The sequence below is a fragment of the Galeopterus variegatus genome, unplaced genomic scaffold, assembly GCF_000696425.1.
Source record: "Galeopterus variegatus unplaced genomic scaffold, G_variegatus-3.0.2 Scaffold265, whole genome shotgun sequence".
Lineage (NCBI taxonomy): Eukaryota > Metazoa > Chordata > Mammalia > Dermoptera > Cynocephalidae > Galeopterus > Galeopterus variegatus.
In genome coordinates, this window is record NW_007726376.1 from 272,671 (window position 1) to 285,085 (window position 12,415).

Below are 12,415 nucleotides of genomic sequence, written 5' to 3' on the forward strand. Positions count from 1 at the left end.
GTCTGCCAGCCACTGGAGTGAGTTGACACAAAGAGGGTCACCAGCAGAGATAAAGAAAGGAGGAGGATATCTGTCTCCACAGAGCCCATTTCATAGTGACAGAAGAGACATCTGCTCTATGATAGTATTGGGGGACCTGATCATGCCTCTCAGCATTGGACAGATCATTTGGGCAGCAAATCTACAGAGTAACCATTATTCTTTCAGAGGGAGAGAAGAAATCTAGGGTAATTAGAGGAAGGGGGATAAGGAGGAATTGGACAAAGGGCATAAACAATAATGACAACTTGTAACAATATATATGCTAGTAATATTGATTTGATCAAAATATCTCAGTGTTGAAACCAAAAAATATGTATAATCAATATTGATTCACTAAATATTAAAATTAAAATTAAAAAAAGAAAGAAAATTTACATGAAATACAAAAAATTTTTTTAAAATATCACTTAAAAATCAGTTCAAGTGGAAGAAAACTAATAGTCTTATAACCTTTAAAGATATTTAATCAGCAGTTTGACCACTTGTGTAGTTTTCTATGACATTTTTCCCTCTTATAGTGTAAGAATATTTGGTTATTCAAGGCATATAAATTGATTTTTAATATAATTTAATTACAAGTTAGCATGTTATTCCAATGTATAGGAAAAAAGAAAAAAACTCTCTTTCTGAGCCTCACATAAACTTTATTTCAAAATCTGACAAAAGAACTAAAAAGGAAAATTATAGTTCAGTTTCAATCATGAATATAGATGCTAAAAACCAAACAAAATATAAGCTAACCAAATCACCCAGAGGGTTCCCTAATGTACTGAAATGACCTATTTCTTGACCTGGCTGCTGGATAAATCAGGTTTCTAAAATCATCGTCCTTTAAACTGAACAAATGCAAGTATATATTTGTTCAAATACACTTTGAACACTCTTCTGTTTATAGGACATATATCATCATTAAAAAAAACTAATCCCTAGGAATGCCTGAAATACTCTTTCCCATTAAACTCATCAGCTATTCATTTGAACCTCCCAGCATTCAATACTTGGTGCTACACAAAATGTGATCCAACACTTAAGTTAAAGCAGCAACATCACATGGGAACCTGCTAAAAATGAATACTCTGGACCCCAGTGCAGACCTGCTAAATCACAATTTCTGTACATATACTGAGGAATGTGCGTTTTAACAAGCCCTCCAGGTTATTCAGAGGCACACTTAAGTTTGAGAAGCACTGCTCTATGTAATAGCGAAAGCAAGAGAAAACTTACAAGCAGGATTCTGGTACCTGAGCCCAAGGGAACTTGAGCCAAAGGCAACTTGGTGTCCAAAATCACAACTACTGCCTCACCTGTGGTACATATTGCACCACGTTGGGTTTTCCTTCTTTTAGGGACCAGCCTCACCTAGACAAGTCTCATTTCACAGTAAGGATGATCATTGTTTTTCAATGACTCACACATGAACATCTGTGTCAATTATAGGGCCATGGTTCTTTAATTATATTACAAGTTTCCTTCTCTGCCCTGGTCACTGCATAAGCCACCCAGAGTAAAGTCGCGGCTCCAGCTCTGAGAGAAGGGGAAGTATGCTCATCTGAATTGTCCAGGAACAAGGATTCTCCTTAATTCATAGATTAATCATCCATTTGTAGGAATATTTAAAGGTCCTCCTCCTTCCTGCCACCTCTCTTTTGTTCTTTTCACTGCTCCCCGGAACTTTTTATACAAAGGAGAAGCAATAGACAGTCACTTTATAATACTCATGTTTCTCATGTTACCTGCAAATGCCTCTGTAGGAACAGAGACAAGAGCAACTGGCCAAAATAAGACATCAATTATTGATTAAAGTGCTCATTTTATAGATGAATAAAATAAGGCTTAAGAAAGTTGAATAGCCATAGTAATAGAATCAGAATAAAGTTTATTATATCTTTTTATTTTTATCAGATGTATACTTTCACATAATTTGAAGAGACATACATGCTTAATAGGCCACAATAATCAACCACATTGTATATCGACAAAATAAAATAAAATATATAAATATTTATATATATATATATATAAGAATTGTATCCCCCTCCCCAAGGCAGTATCCTTCTTCTCCTTCAGAGGATTCTTTTGGAATTTACCATTATACCTCTAAATAATATGCTTTTTTTTTTTTCAGTTTTAGTCCTTATCTATTGATTTTCTACCAGGGAAGGTGAGGCTTTAGTTTCCTTTAACCACCCCCCTCTATTCCTACCACAAGCACACTCTTCCCATAATCACCACCATCCCCTCATTCACTACATCGAGCTGTGTTAAAATTTTGGTTAGATCGACATCACTGTTTACATCATTGGGACTATGTCCATGTCACTCACAGCTGATACATGTAGTCTACTACAGTTACTTTCATTTCCTGCACAAGCTTTTGTTGCTTGAGGGGTGAGGGAAGCAGGAGACAGGTGTGAAGGTAATAACCGCTGTTTTTTTCTCATTTGCTCATAGGCTGGTTTTCTATATTCTTATTACCAGTTTGGTCCCAAACTCTTTGCTAAATGTCTAAAACTCCCACCAATATGGTGAAACACAGTGTGAGACAGTCTGTTAATTTTGTCTTCTTAAGAAAATCTCTTCTAGAGCCTTCTGATTTGCTTTAATTCTGGACATTGCCTTCTGTGCCTAATGTCCCTTCATTCACCCTGAAGATTCATTAAATCCCATTTTTTTATTTCCCATGTCATTCTCTTCTTTAGTTCACACCTTCATTTTGATGGATATTCACCAGCAGATCTCTGAGAAAGCTCATGGGAGATAAAATTCTTCAGACCTTGAATATCTGGATTTTTTAATTCTATCCTCACATTTGTTTATGAATTTGGCTGAGAGTAGAATTCTAGATTAGCAATCAATTTTTCCCCGAAATTTTTGAGGTATTATTCCATTATATTCTAGCCTTTGTTTTGCTATTGAAAAACCCATAGGTATTCTGATATTTTACCTTTTGTATGCGACTTGGGTTTTTTCATTGTTGTTATTTTCTGGAAGTTGGTAGAACTTCTTGATTTCCCCATTATTGTAAAATTATAAAATGATGCATCTTGAAGTAAGCCTATTTTTTAATCCATGTTGCTGGATAATATTTCAATTCTTTCAACCTAGAAACTCAAGTTTCTGAAATTTTCTTTTATTATATGTGTGATGATCTTCTCCCTTCTATTTTCCCTGTTTTCTTTTTCTCTTTTTAGAACTCCTGTTATAAAAGCATTAAACCCCATGATCTGGTCCTCTAAGTTTATTATATTTTCTCTTCAATTTTATTATATTTTCTCTTTTCCTTTCTGCTCAAATTTCTCAGAGATTTCTTTAATTTCTCCCACTGCTCTCTGGAGGTTTTCATTTCATATTTTTAATTTCTAAGAGTTCTTAATTGCCTTTTTTTTAAACATCCTGCTCTTGTTTCATTATTTCTCTGAGGACACTAATGTTGATTTATTTTAAGCAACCTCTCCTCTGAAAAACCAGAGAGACAGACTGGAAGCAGAGAGACAGATTCTCCTCTTCTTTTAAAGCCCTCACAACCACACCTCTGAGCACCATTTTTAATCCATTCACTATGGCATGGTCCTACAGTCTAATCATCTCTTCAAGGCTCCACCATTCAATCACCATAAGAGGACTTCCCACCCTCTTAACAGGCACAGTGGGAACCAAGTTTCTAATATATAAAACTTGGAGGACACAATTCAAGATTCAGTGAGTTTTGGTGGGACATAATTCAATCTACTACACCTAGGGAACTTAATAAACATTTAAAAATCAAAGAAAAGACCAGAATTTATAAATTCCTTGAAAATCACTTTGAAAACCTGTTGGCAATGATTTTTGGGATATAACACTAAAAGCACAAGCAACAAAAACAAAAATAAACAAGCTGGATTACATCAAACTAAAAAGTTTCTGCACAGCAAAGGAAATAATAACAAAATGAAAAGGCAACCTACAGAATGGGAGAAAATATTTGCAAATCATATGTCTGATAAAGGGTTAATGGCCAAAATAAATAAGAAACTCAAACTCTATAGCAAAAAAATAATAATAACCCAATTGAAAGATGGGGAAAGGACCTGAACAGACATTTTTCCGAAGAAGACATACAAATAGCCACTAGGTATATGAAAATGTGCTCAACATCATCAATCATCCGGGAAATGCAAATCAAAATCACAATGAGATATCACTCACACCTCTTAGAACATTTGTTATTGAAAAAGACAAAAGATAAGTATTAGATGTTGAGAAAAGAACCCTTTACATTATTGATGGGGATGTAAATTGGTAAAGTCATTATGGAAACAGTATGGAGGTTCCTCAGAAAATCAGAAATGGAACTACCATATGATTAAACAATCCCACTTTGGGTCTATATAGAAAGGAAATAAAATCATTGTCTTAAATAAATATCTACACTACCATGTTCATTGCAGCATTATTCATAATAGCCAAAATATAGAATCAGCCTAAGTGTCCATTGACAATGAAAGAATTAAAAAAAATGTAGGGTGTATATGTATATACACACCATATATTCTATATGCGTGTGTATGTACATAATATATATATATATATATATTATGTACATACACACGCATTATATATATATGGAATATTATTCAGTCACAAAAAGAGGAAATCCTTTTGTTTGCAGTAATATGGATGAACCTGGAGGGTATTATGTTAAGTAAAATAAGCCAGACACTGAAAGACAAATACTACATGGTCTCACTTAACTATGGAATCTAAAAAAGTTGAACTCATAGAAACTGAGTAGAAGGATGGTTATCAGGGTTTGGGTGGTAGGAGAAACGGGGAGATGTTGGTCAGAGGGTACAAACTCTCAGTTATAAGATGAATAAGTTCTAATACATAGCATGCTGGCTATAGTTAATAATTATGTATTGTATACTTGAAAACTGCTAAGAGAGTAGATCTTAAGTATTCTCACTATGAAAAAAGGTAACTATGTGAGGTGACATTTTATGATATGTTAACTAGCTTGATTGTGATAATCGTTTTACAATGTACACATATGAAAACTCACATCCACCTTAAATACATACAATTTTTATTATCATTTATGCCTCAATAAAGCTGGAAAAGAAAAAAATCATTTACCAATACCTGTAATAACTGAATATACCCAAATTCTATTCCACCTATAGTTACATATTCGATAGAAATATGTACATATGTTCACCAAAACTCATGTACAAAAATGTTCATAGCAGCACTGTTCATATTAGCCCAAAACTGGAATCAACCATAATGCCCCCCAATAGTAAAATGTATGTTAAACTGTGGTAAATTCATGGAATAAGCACAATAAACACAAGAGATTACTATAAAATGAAAATAAGCAAATTGCTGTATTCAAGAACAGTAACATAATGTTGCTTGAAAAAAAGAATACACTAAAAAGTACACATTATAAAATTTTACTTCTATCAAGTTCAAAACTATTCTATGGTGACAGAGTTCATAAAAGCATCCACCTCTGAGGGAGAGAATAATGATTAGGAGGAGGGATGAGAGGTTTCTGGAAAGCTTGTGATTCCCTGATCTGAGAGATGGTTCCATAACTGTGTTCCCTTTGTATAAATTCATCAACTATACACTTAGATGATTACCCATTTTTCTATGTTATACCTCAACTAAAAAGGTTCCTTCAAAAAAATTTACCTTTACTAAAAAAAAAAAAAAGAAAAGAAAAGAAAAAGTTCAGACCACTAAAGTGATTCATTTGGTACCAAATTCTCTTATTTAAATACTTTCTTAGGTCCAAATGCCAGCTTTGCCACTTATTAGAATGTGACTTTAAAGTATTTAAATTCCTCTGTAAAATTAAGATGCAGTCATTCATTCATCCGATAAAAATATACATGTATTGAGTGCCTGCTTTTACAGGCACTTGGGATATCGTGATGAACAAAACTCAACCAAATCCTTACACTTGTAGAGACAATGTTCTAAAAGGAAAGAAAAAAATGTCTGCTCTACCTACCTTGCATAATTTCTGTGAATCTCGAGAGAGATCTTAAGTATGCACCTGAAAGTGTGGACCAGCAATATCAGTACCACCTGGGAATTTGTCAGAAAGGCAAATTCAGGCCCGACAGTGGATCTACTAAAATAGCATTCTCTTTTTAACAAGATCCCAAGTAATTTATATGCACACTGATGTTTCAGAAGCACTGCCATAATACTTCGTGAATCATATAATGCTGTTAAATTTAGGCTACTATTATTATTAGTCACTCTCACCAGGAAATTGCCACAACCCTGCTTTGTAGATTCATTCCTATTCCAGCAAATAAGGGATATGAGGATGAGAAAGCATGTGCCTACTCCCATCTTGAAAGCTGCTCAATTTCCAGGACATGTTGTTTTGGAGTGTTTTCTTTGTGTGTGTTTTTTAAGTCAGTCTCAATTCTCCAAGTCAATCGATGCCTGCATCAGAAGCCTTAGTAATGAAAATGCTATCGGTAAACTTTATTGCTGGGTTTTTCAATTGGTTCAGCACCATTTCCTGGTCATTCAACACTGAGCCCAGGAAGGGTACTTTAATAAAGTAGTAAAATGTTGAGCAATACAGACTTTAGATTTGCAGAGTTTTATTGGCATGTTAGAATGTCGCAGATTCATTTTGTCTTTCATCTCCTTACTGGGAGAGCTAGGATGGCGGTTTCCTTCACGCTGTACGGTGGATCTCTAAACAGTGCTTTTGTGGAAGTTAGAGCTCAGGAAGCAGCTGATTGATAGGAGAAGATGTTGTGCTAGGAGTAGGGACTAATCAGGACTTCAACAACTGTCTTATTAGAGAAAAGATAATTTGTCAAATTGTTCCTACAGCTGTGTTACTCAAAATTTAATGTGTGTACAAATCACCCAGAAATTTATTAAAATGCAGTTTGGGATTCACCAGGTCTAGAATGGGATCCAAAATTATTCATTTCTAACATGCTCCCAGTTGATGCTGATGTGGCTGATTCCCAGACCACACTTTGAGTACCAAATTCTTATCCTACAGGAACTCAAGAGGAATCAAACAGTAATTTTGAGCCACTGGGTTCCTCCAAGATATTCAACAGGGCCTTCTGATAAAAACCAATATCCAGAAAACCAAAGTAAGTTGACTCACTGGTTCTTTAGGAATTTAGAAATTAAAAGAGCTATATTAAAACTATAAATACATATTTAGATATAACTCTTTATATAAAAACTGGAAGTGTGTTAAAATGTTAAGATTTGCATTTTCTTGTTTCTTATTTCTGCTTTCTAAATTCTCTAAAATAAACATCATTTGATTTTGTAATTAAAAAAAGCAATAAAAATTAGTTTTAAAAATGTGTACTTTTACAAACTACCCTAATCTCATGCTACACACATTGAACACTGGGTAAAAGTTTCTGGCTTCTCCATAAACATGACAGTTGTAACATATATTCAGTCTCTCTGCCTCTCTTCTCCATCGTCCCACCAATAACTGGCTCATGGGAGCAGCTCTGAGGGTGCAAGAGGTCAAGTTGTAATGAACTCCAAATGATCCAACATTAAATTTTCAAAGGTAAAGAATTTCTTTTTTGGCTTTTGGTTTTGCCATCTTAATGGTGAAAATGTATGTGGCTTCATTAATAGTAAATAACTGCTACTCTCTGAGAGTCTCTTATGATGAAAAAGTCTTCACTGAAAAACCTGGACTTCTCAGAAGCACTTCATGATTGCCTTCTTTCGGGCTAGCCTTGTGTCTCACTCAAGAGAGTGTGGTGCTGATGATACCAAGGGCATGGGTTTGGATCCTATATAGGGATGGCCGGTTAGGTCACTGGGAGAGTGTGGTGCTGACAACACCAAGTCAAGGGTTAGGATCCCTTACTGGTCATCTTTAAAAAAAAAAAAAATGATTGCATTCTTTGGTTAACAATTTCATGATTAAAGTAATTTAAAGAAAGAACTGGTTCATTTTCAAATTCAGCTCATTATTGATGATTTGGTCCTACAGGCAAGTAGAAAAGAAATCACATGAGTGGCAAGGCAGTCTGACCAGAGCTTGTTCTGTTAACAACTACCTCTAATAATACCTAACATTTTTTGAGCACTTATTATGCAACAGGGACTATATTAAACACATTAGATGAACTATCTCATTTAATACTCACAAGAATCTATTGACCCTATTTTAAAGATGAAAAAACAACATTAGAAAAGTTAAGTAACTTGCCTATAGATATACAATAAGTGGTAGACAAGACAGGACATGACTGATTCCAGACAACGTGTGTTTCAATGGTATTTGGGGGTGCTAGTGAGCCTATCAAAAATGCAGTATTTACTAAATCATCTCAGATTTCTGACTTACTAGGCCCATAATTAACCCCCAACTCATTCATTAGCTGTTTTCATTATGCTCAACCACGTATTGTTTTATAGCCACTAATTAACTGTAGCTTGTCCACTGGGGGCTTCAGACAAAGACTCACCTGTTTTCCTAAATTAACTCTGCATGTGGATTCTTATAATTTTCTCATTTTAAAATAAAAATTGAGTAGATATGCTCATGGAAGGATTGGAGTTCTATTATCATTATTATTCCACATTATTATTATTATTATTCCACATATCATTATTATCATTATTATTCCACATGCTGTCAGGTTGTCAATCTTATTTAGGGTCTTTGTTTTATTTGTGTTACCCTTAAAGTAATATATTCCTTTTGGGCAGGAGCCATGTCTTCTCACTGGAAAACAGTAGCGCTTCAGAATAAGAGACTGAAAGAAAAAAAAATTAGCAACGGTTCCTTCTGGATTGATGTGATTGTGCATAATTTTTTCTTTTCTGTATTTTCTAAGTTTTCCACAAACTGCCCATAATTAGGAAAAATTATTCTCTTAAATCATTTTAACTTTCCTTGACTATGACTTTGTTGATTTCTACAAAACACCTCATCAACATTGAAAAATATCTAGAGGTACTACCAGTAATCAATAGAAGTAAATCTTACATTTATCCAAGGCAAGAGCTATATGTGCTAGTGGCCTAGTGAGAGGGGGCCTGTATTAGTCCATTCTTGTTGCTTATAATAAAATACTTGAAACTGGGTTATTTATAAAGAAAATGAAATTTATTGCTTACAGTTTCTGAGGCTGGGAAGTCCAAAGTCCATGTAGTGGTGGTGACAGTGATTCAAGGATCTCATATTGCAAGGTGGTGGAAGCAGAGAGAGTAAGACAGACTCTCCTCTTCTTTTAAAGCCCTCAGAACTATGCCCTTGACCACCATTTTTAATCCATTCACTACTGCATGGTTCTACAATCTAACCACCCCTTCAAGGCCCCACCTTTCAATGACCATAATAGGATTTCCCACTCTCTTAACAGTCACAGTGGGGGCTAAGTTTCTAATACATAAAACTTGGGAGACAATTTAAGCTTCAGTGAGTTTTGGGGGGACATAACTCAATGCACTACAGGGCCACACCAACAAGACAACAGGAGAAAAGTTAGAGGCAAAACATCTCAGCGGCCTCACCATTGCTGCCTTGAATTCAAGTGGCCAGGTTCATAAACTCACAGAGAGCTTTCCACAGGTCCAACAAATAAAACCTCACAGCACTCCACATGACAGGGATGGGCCCTGTAATAAAAACATGGCTTATCACCTGCTTCAGTGCATAGTCCCGGAAATGCTTTTTCTAGGCAGCACAATTGTTCTGAAATTTTGTCTGTGATACTTTTAAGCACAGACTCTGATATAAAAGCTACTTAAATAAGTAAGTATTGGAAAGATACCTTCCATCTGAGAGCAAAAACTTGGAAGCTAGACAGACTTAGGTTTTTTAACAGGGATTGATTTCTCTGGCATTGCTGATATTTTGAAATAAGTAGAAACCATTGCTCCTTCTGCTTCCTGATGTTCTTGTTATTGTTGTGCCTTGTGATGTCATCAGTTGTAAACTGGTGGCATCATAATGTATTGTTCAAATTGTCTTTATCACCCAAGTACTGCTGAGAGGACAGATGGTTGGGAGAATGACAGAGAAATGTTGGAATCTCCTCGTATGCATGAGTCAGACAGGAAATTGCTATCATCTTCAAGGTCCTCTGAGGAAGTACATACCCAGTGCTGGAAGCACCAGGGGCAATCCCCAGCTGTCCTCGTCAGAGCAATCCTGAAACCAACCATCATAATGGCTATCTCAAGAGATTGGGCCAGCCACAAAGCAGACTAACAGGTGACAGACAGAGAGAAAGAAGGGGAGGGTCCAGGGGAAGGCAATTTGAGATAAAGTCCTCTAAGGAATAATAAAATGTTCTATGATGCCTCTGGGAGGTATGAGGGAGCAAAACTTGACAAAAGATCTTTCTGAATCCTTTTGGAAATACAGGTTTCCCTCTGGGCCAGAATCCTAATGAAGTAGCTCAGTGAATCTTTGAAGGGCAACCATTAAAAGCCTGGTGTTATGATTTATTATCTTAGTGACTGGGTTAATTTATATCACACTTTTCACATGTACTAGCTGTGTGATTTGGGGTGGTTACTTAACCTCTCTGAATCTCAGTTTCCTGATGTGTGACATAATGGTTCCAAACTCATAGAAACACTATAAGGATTAAATGAGGAAATGTTTATAAAGTACTATGTGTAGAAAGTACACAGTGCCTGGCACATGGTAGGCCTGCAAAAATGATAGCTATTACTACTTGTGTTTGTGTGTCTACGTGTGCATAAAATTGTGTGTGTGTTTGTGTATGTATTTGCGATACCTTGTATATCTCAAGACAAAGAAAGACAAGACAGGCCTGGCTGGTTAGCTCAGTTAGAGTGGCCTCGTAACACCAGACCAAGAGTTTAGATCCAGTCGCAGCAGCAGCTGCCAAGGTTAGCTGAGACCTGCATGGCACCAGGGCTCAGTCTAAGGCCCGGAGAGAAGCTCCCACCATCACAGAGGCCACTGAGACACTTGCAGCACCAAGGCCCCATCTAAGGCCTGGAGGGAAGCACCCACAGCCTAGCAGCTGTCAAGGTGAGCCGAGACCCTTGCTGCACTTGGGCCCAGTGTAAGGCCCTGGGGGGAAGGGAAGCATACACGGCCCAGCAGGCACTGAAGTGAGCCAAGACCTGCTCAGCACCAGGGGCTCAGTCTACAGCCACAGAAAGCTAGAACAGGAGCCAAAGTGGTGTAATATTGACACCATGAAACCTTCTTTCACCACAAGGACAGTTCACCACCACAGTAGCAGCCAGGGCAACTCTACCACTTACTTGACTACATTGATATAAGAAGAGTCACCAGTAGAGCCTGCAAATAGAGGAGGAAATCTTTATCCTCATGGCCAACCCCAGAGTAACAGAAGAAGCAAGTCCTCTACCAGATGACTAAACATCAATGAAAAAATACTAGCACTACAAACAAACAAAAAGATATGACACCACCAAAGGAATACAGTAATGCTCAAATTCCAGACCCCACAGAACAGGGAATCCTTGAAATGTTTGAAAAGGAATTCCGAGCAATGATCTCAAGAAAGCTCAAAGAAATAAAAGACAATTCAATTAGAGAACACAAAGAAACAAAAAAAAAATGTCCAGAATATGAAGGAGGAAATTTAAAAAGAGATTAATACCTTTAAAAATAGTATAGCAGAACTCTTAGAAGTGAAAGATTCACTCAGTGAAATAAAAAACACAACAGCGAGTTTGAGCAGCAGACTAGAGCAAGCGAAAGAAAGAATTTCAGATCTCAAACATGGTCTTTTCAAAATAACCCAGGCAGACCAAAAAAAGGCAAAAAGAATTTTAAATAATGAAGAAATCTAAGACAGATAGCAGACAACCTCAAGCACTCTAACATCCAAATTGTGGGTATTTCAGAAGGGGAGGAGAAAGGAAAAGGTATTGAAAACCTCTTCAAGGAAATAATAACAGAAAACTTCCCAGGTATAGGCAGAGATATAGACTTTCAGCTCCAGGAAGCTCAAAGGTCCCCAAACAGATTCAATATAAAAAGATCCTCCCCAAGACACATTATAGGCAAATTTGCAAAGCTCAAAGACAAAGAGAGAATTCTAAAAGCAGCAAGAGAAAAGTGTAAAGTCACCTATAAGGGAACCCCCCTCAGACTAACAGCAGACTTCTCAACTGAAACCCTACAGGCCAGAAGAAAGTGAAATGACATATTCAAAACACTAAAAGAAAAATATTGGCAGCCAAGAATTCTTTACCCAGCAAGGCTCTCCTTCAGAAATGAGGGATAAGTAGTGTATTTCCAAGACAAAAATTGTGGAAGTTTACCACCACATGACCACCCTGCAAGAAATTCTCAAGGGAGTCCTGCATCTGGAATCTGAATAATGATGATCACTGTCACAGA